We start from the raw sequence: 7,677 nt of genomic DNA on the forward strand, positions 1-7,677 counted from the left end.
ACAACGAGATGGATAGATATAGTGATTATAACAATGAGCTCAAGTGTGTTGGAGATGGCACAAGTGACAATGAGGATGGGAAAAGTTTCAGATTCACTATTTACAGGGTTGCTATGGGTTGTAGTCAACTGGATGCACATAACAACTATCTTGAATCCTTTTTCAACTGTTTGGTGGATCAGATTGTGGAGGATTATTATGAAATTTCCATATTACATCATTATATACATGCATCTGTTAGGGGACACATCTCAATCTATTGCAGTGTTCCATGTATTGCCAAGAATATACCAGAACACACAGAGAACAAAGTTCTGGAAATTTAGCCACTATCAAACACTATAATGGAATGCGACACTGGGTTTAGGACCACAGTTTCGGGGCATATGTAGGCCAACTGAAATAAGAAAGGAAATGGAACAGATACAAAAAAAAAGGAAACTAAAACTAAAATAAGCCAGGGAGAAAGTGATATGAGGCTAAATGAGGTAAAAATAAAAGAAAATTACTTGTATTCAATGGCATAGAGTTGGAAACCCTCCAGTGGACTTTTAAAGGATGTAAATCACATGGAGATTGTCTATCTTTCTTCCTCAGAGCAGGTGGTAGATTTAAATTACTAAAGCAGCTCAGTTTTGGATTAACAGTGCAGCTCCCTACAGGCTAAATCACCAGAGCTCCTTGGAAGTAATATGAGTGATAAAAATTTGTTCGTGAAGGAAGTTGTAATTGAGAAATGATTGAAACTTTAAACCATGAGAGTGAGAGTCAAAGGAGAAAACCTTTCAAGTGACCAGAAAATTATAAACTAAGCAAAGGAGTGGGAAAATGCTGAATATATACAAGTTATGAATAATATTTTCTGAGTAAAACACACATTAGATATATTTTCTCGTGATACATTTGTGTGAATAAAGGCTCTGATTTCCCTGAGATTACCTCCAAGAAAATACTGCTGAATGTCTATCCCAAACAGATTTATATATAGCATTATTCTTTTCATAGAGACAGTTGTAAGAGCTTGGTTATCTTCCTAATATTCCAAATTACTGAGTTATGGAAAGGTGCACATTTGAAATATATTAGCTGTGTTGTGACACTTGTATCACTTGGATTATGTGATAGTTATAACTGTCATGATAAAAACGTATTTATAAAAGACTGTAGAGGGATCAAAAGGCAAAGGATGATGTTAAGAATCAAAGAATGGAACACCTAGGACCATAAAGGAACTCACAGAAGAACATAGACAATAAACAAGTTGAAAACGAGGAAATATCCATACTACATTCACTTCTCAATTGATAAGCTGGGGAACCCTTGAAAATTAGTTTTTCTAGCTATTGTGTTAGCCAGCTACCTTAAATGCAGACATATGGTCTTGCAAATCATCCACAGCTGTGAAATCAGTATAAAAGAAGGCTTTCCACAGTGTAAAAAAGATTACAATAGTGGAGAGATTGTGAAAGACTGGTGCTGCTATGAAGAAAATGTGAGAAAAGCCACAGTTAAAGGTTTTGATAGTTGGATAACTGAAGGAAAAGCTGACTTAAAACTGGTCTGACATAAAGTTTGATGGATGATTGAGGAAACCAGAGGCTTCTTGTACTTATGCTGTTGATCTAAACCTCAGTTTTCACTAATTGAGAAATTGTGCATTATTAATCTGGCTTGGGACTGCTGGGCTAAACCTGAGCTTTTATCATGTGATACTCTTGGCTTTCTCAACTGTACAACCTATTTCCCTAATCAGCCTCACAACTTTGAGTAAGGACAGTGAGTCTGGCAATGAAAGTCTAAATGCAATGATTTGTAGAAAAATATGCCAGGTCATATGAAGTAGTACGTCTGACCTTGTAGCTATTTTGGTACTATAGATATTACTGATAGAGATAGTTCCTTTTCACGAATCAAGTAGAAGTTAGACTCAGCCACCCCTACATTGCATCTTTTTTGTTTTACAAGGACACACAGCTGTATTTGGATTTTCCAGTAGTGTTTAGCATAATACACATGTAATGAGATCTTGAAGTATGCAAATAATAATCCCAATTTAAAAAAAATAATAAAAATTATGTTAATATTTTTACAAATAAATTTTTAGAAAGTATTTTTTCCTCCTGTTCAGTGAAATTGGCCAAGAGTTTTGCTGAAGAAGAGGCAGTAGAATACAATAGAGTGGAACAGCTTTGATTTGGGAGATAATCAGCACTAGATTTGAAAATTTTTGGTTTTTTTATACGATTGAAATAAAATAAAAAATATAAACCAGATTAATGCATAAATTGTATTGTGCATTTATTAAAACATAAAGAACTCCACAACACAAATAGTGAATCCCTTCTAAATTACGCAATTTATAGTCAATAATTTGTCAAGATTAGGTCATCAATTATAATAAATGTAATTTACTGATGAAAGATACTAGCAGTTGGAAATACTTTGAGCCTCGTAGAAGGAGAATACATGGAAATATGTTCTGTATATTTTTTTTAAACTTAAAGCTTGCCTAAAAATTAAAGCATATTAATTTGAATGCTTTATTAACTTCTCAAGAAGAGGAAATAATAAAAAGGCAAATAAATCATACATTCTAATGCTATAACATATGTAAAGCACTTACACATAGTATTTTAAAAACTATTTTAAAAGGTAGCTACCAATGCAATTTTTATCTTCATTCTTGCAGCAAATGCTACTCTCCATAAAGAAACAAAATAATCATTTTTAGAATAATGTACTGAATATGGAATAAACTTATGAAGGCCTACTCTATTCCTCCAAACCTTACAATTTTTTAATATATGCAAGCATCAGCATATGATACTTCTCCCATCATTGACTTTATTTTAATATTCTCTGAGACTGTGACAATTATCCAACAATATCACTAATATTACACACAAGCAAAGTCCTCCTGAACATTATCCAAAAGCGACTGGAATAGTACATCAACAGAGAACTACCATAAATATAAGCTGTGTTTAAAAGAGATCATGGCACTAGACACATTATTGCCAATGCCAGATTGATGTTGGCAGAAAACAAAGAGTTCCAGAAGAATTTCTATCTGTGTTACATTGACCATGCAAAGACATTTGACTAACTTTGAGGAGAATGGGAATCCCAGAACACTTGATAGTGCTCATGAAAAACCTATACTCAGACCAGCAAGCAGTCCTCAGAACAGAGCAAGGAAAAATTACATGATTCAAAATCAAGAAAGGATTTGTCAGGGAAACGTCCTGTCTCCATACCTTTTCATTCTTTATGCAGAAAAGATCATTCAGGAGGCTGGACTTTATGAGGTGGAATATGGTATCAGGATTGGAGGAAGACTCATCAACAATCTATGTTATGTAGATAACACAACCTTGCTTACTGAAACTGAGATGGACTTGAAATACTTGCTGGAGAAATCAAGGACTGTAATGTTAAAGATGGATTGAAGCTCAACATCAAGAAAACAAAATTCTCACCACTGGGCCGTTTGGCAGCACCATGATAGATGGGAAAGATTGAGGTTGTTAACAATTGCAGCTTCACAATTAACACTCTTGGTACCAGCAGTCAGAAAGTGAAAAGGTGAATTGCATTAGGTATATCTGCTGTCAGGGACCTTTCCAGAGTACTGAGAAGCAACAATGGCAGTCTTGAGACTACGGTGTGCCTTATTCAGGCCATGGTCTTGACAATTACTTGCTATGCATCACAGCTGGACAGTGATCAAAGATGACAAAAGAAAAATCAATACCTTTCAGTTGTGGTTCTGGTGAAGTCTTGAGCATACCATGGACTGCCAAGAAAACAAAAAGTCTGTTTTCAAGAGGGTGAAATCAAGTTTCTCCTTGGAGGTTAGGATTTTGAAGCTCTATCTCACATATTCTGGGCACATGGCCAAGAGTGACTTTGGAGAAGTCCTTGGAGAAGGACATCACGCTTTGATGGGTGCAGGGACAGTACAGAAAAAGATGATCTCAGATGAGATGGATTGATATAGTAACTGGGGAAATGTGGATATAAGTGTTGGAGTCAGTGAGACTGACTCAGAATAGGGCAGACTTCAGAGTTGTTGTACATACGGTTGCCATGAATCGCAGGAGACTCTCAATGACACAGAACAATAACAAACATTTTTAATACTAATCACACAAAAAAATATGTGCTTGTATATACAGATAAATATCTTGCATATGTACAGAAATACATATGTATGTTTTGGTGTTATATGCCATTAAATCAACTACTACTCGTAGCTACTCTATGAAAAATACATCTGAACCTTATCATATCCTGTGCCATTTTTATGATCTCTGTCCTGCTCAAGCTTTTTGTGGCTGTGTAAATTCATATCACTGAGGATCTTCCTCTCTCTCATGGCTCCTCTAATTTTCTTATCATGATGTGCCTTTCCAGGGCTAGCTTCTCCTGAAAATATGCCCAAATTAAGTGAGGCATAAACGTCACTGTTCTTGCCTTAAGGAACACTCTGATTACATATTCAAGACATACTTGTTTGTTCTTCTTGCAGTCCATGGAATATTCAGTACTCTTCTCCAATATCACAATTCAAAGATATCGGTTCTTTTGTCATTTCTATTAATTGTTTAGTTTTGAGATAAGTATGAAGCAACTAAAAATATCAAGACTTGGAACTGGCCCCAGGTCCTGGGGAAAGGACCCCAGCGCTGCCCGTGGGAAGTCATGTTGAGTTTCTCTAAAGCGACCCAGCAGTAGGTCACTTTCACGAGAGTATGGTATCTTTTAGATGGGAAAATGCAGCCCCCTGGTAAACCTGCTGCTGTGGCATCAAGAAGACTGCAAGGACTGCACAAGCCCATCTACAGTCAGCTGAGTGACTGTGGGCATCATGTTGTGATAATGAACACAAGATATGTAGTATTTTCTGGAAACAAATGGGAAAAAAAATATATTCCTCACATACTGACAACCCAAGTTGACTCAGACACGTAACCGCTGCTCAGGTTCACCTGAAGGACTCAGTGGCAATTGTCAAGTTGACTATTTATGACATGCTGCTATAAAACCTTCACAGACCCTTGATGCAAAGGCTGCATCTTTTTCCAGATGAGGATATTCCCGAAGATATTCTTAAAAATTTAGTGGAAGAGCTTCCTCAATCCCGGAAAGCTCCCAAGCATCTGGATGAGTACACCAAGAGGAGATCAAGGGTTTCCCGAGACTCCAGTCTCCACCTGAAGATTACCAACTCTAGAAGGACGACAGCTTCCAAAATTAACAGTGAGAAGCTGAAACCGAATTGAGTTTGCCGAATGAGTTTTTACCTGGTTAACAGAATGAACCAACTTCTGTACTTTAAGAAATGACCTGTGATTAGCACTTTGCAATGATGATAATTGAGGGGCAAAGTCAAGAAGAGATTTTCTTTTAACAGGAAATTGTGTAAAATAAAACTATTTTATAGAATCGTGTTATTATCTGATTTAAGTATTATAAATAATGGAAATAAAATTGCCTACTTGGTTAAACAAATAAACTAAAAACATCATGACTTGATCAGGTGCACCTTAAGTTTTAAACTGACATCTTTGGGTTTTAGAACTTTAGAGAGGTCCTTGACCACAGATTTCCCCAATGAATACATCTTCTGATTTATAAGAAATTGGTATGAATGGTTATTGATTATGGATCCAAGCAAAATAAAATATTTGACAGCTTCAATATTTCCTTCATCAATTACAATATTGCTGTTGATTAACTGGTGGGAATTTCCCCCCCCCCTTACTTTGATAAGTAAAGGCTGTAGTCTTCGATCTTCTGCAATAAGGGTTCCAAGTCCCTTCACTTTTAGCAAGGCAGTTTGTGTCATTGATTGATGTGGATTAGTCTTCCCCCAATCTTAATGTCAAATTCTTTATCATATAGCCCAACTTCTTGAATTATTTGCTCAGCATACAGACTGAATAGGTGTAGAAAAAGGATACAACCCTGAGGCTGACTGGATAGCCTGCAAACATTGCAAACAAATAAGGGCTAGAACATGAGTTAGACAAAACATACTTTTGCTTTTGTTGGGGTTTTTTGTTGTTATTAAGTTTGTTCCAGGTTGTAGAAAATCTGCTCAATTCCATACCATCCTCATAAACTCTGGTCTGCTGTCATAATGCCAATTTATCTCCTTGAAGGTCTTCCTTTTCTTCACTGACCCTTTTCCAAGAACAATGTCTTTTTCTCAGGACTGAACATCCATGAAAGCAGGTCAAAATGTCACCATTCTTTCCTCTAAAGTGCACTCTGTACCTCCTTACAGATAGATTTCTTCGTTCTTTTTTGCAGTCAACAAAATACCCAATATTATTTACTAACACCCCAATTTTTGAAGATATCATTTCTTCAGTCTTCTTTATTCATATGCAACTCTCAAATGCATATGAAGCATTTGTAATTCCCCATGGTTCGGGTTAGGTGTTCTTTAGTCTTTAGTGACATCTTTCCCTTTCAGCTCTTTAAAGAGATCTTTGGCATGAGATTTGCTCAGGGTAATATATCATTTAAGTTCTTGATTGCTACTTCTAAGGTTTTTTTTTATTATGGATCTAAGTAAAAATATGTATGCACATATTTCTGTTTGCTACCTGTATATTCACATGTCTAATATAATAATTAGGGAGTTTAATTAGGGAAATCATCTAGTCTCTTACTTTTCCTTTGGTCTGGTCATGATAAGACCAATAGTTGTATTGCAGATGGTCATGTACAACCTTTTAAGATTCTAGGTGTTACTCACCAAACTAGGATGAAGAAAACGATGCTTATGTAGTATGTTGTGTCAGCAGCAGAGTTGTTTTAGGATACTGTGATCCATGCTTTTTTACCCAGTAAACTAATTTCAAAATGTGTTTGGAGTTATTTACAAAGTCTTTGTAGCTCAAACTAACACCTCACTCACCCGAGATCGGAAGAATTACAATGTGCCTAAACAGCTCTTCCCATTGTCCTCATAAGAGAAATAACTGATTAGAGAGAAATGTAGAACAAAATTTCATTCTTTTAATTTTGTTTTTATTTTATACTGGTTTGCATGCAAAGTTCATATACATTATGCTTCACACTATCCTTCATTCACATTGTGTTTCAAACAAACACTCCCATATACTATGTTTGATAAAATTCATCACCATCGAACTATGCCCACCATTAACTTGTCTTTCCAGATCACTGCTGTATCTTTCTCATCTCCTTAATCCCCCCCACTCTATCCAAATTTAACAACTCTCTGATTTCCCCCCTGTCGATCCATTATTGGATCCTCATACATGTTTTACTAGTTATCCTTCTTTTTTACAATAATGGTCTTATGCATATTTGTCTTTATGAGACTGATTTAGTCTCTCAGCATAATGTTCTCTAATCTCTCCCAAGTTATGTAGTATTTTTCAAAATCATTGCTCTTAAGTGCTGTGTGGCATTCCATTGTGTGAATTTACCAGAATTTCTTAATCCATTCAATTGTGTTTGAACATTTGGCTGTTTCCATATTCTTTTGACAGTGAATAACACTACTGTGAACATTAGGGTACAAATCTCCATTTATTTCTCAATTCTAATTTCCTCAGGGTATATTCCTAGCAATGGAATAGCTGGGTCATATGGAATTTTTATGTTCAGCTTTTTCAGGAAATGCCAAGCTGCCTT

The 7,677-nt window shown here is 35.8% G+C and overlaps 1 pseudogene; it reads left to right on the plus strand.

Moving 5' to 3' along the window:
* The first annotated feature begins 4,704 nt into the window (after nucleotides 1-4,704).
* Nucleotides 4,705-5,236, plus strand: LOC102852846 (annotated as a pseudogene).
* The last annotated feature ends 2,441 nt before the right edge of the window (nucleotides 5,237-7,677 follow it).

This window comes from Elephantulus edwardii, unplaced genomic scaffold (assembly GCF_000299155.1).
Source record: "Elephantulus edwardii isolate Elephantulus edwardi_28Jun2011 unplaced genomic scaffold, EleEdw1.0 scaffold00018, whole genome shotgun sequence".
In the NCBI taxonomy this organism is placed as follows: Eukaryota; Metazoa; Chordata; class Mammalia; order Macroscelidea; family Macroscelididae; genus Elephantulus; species Elephantulus edwardii.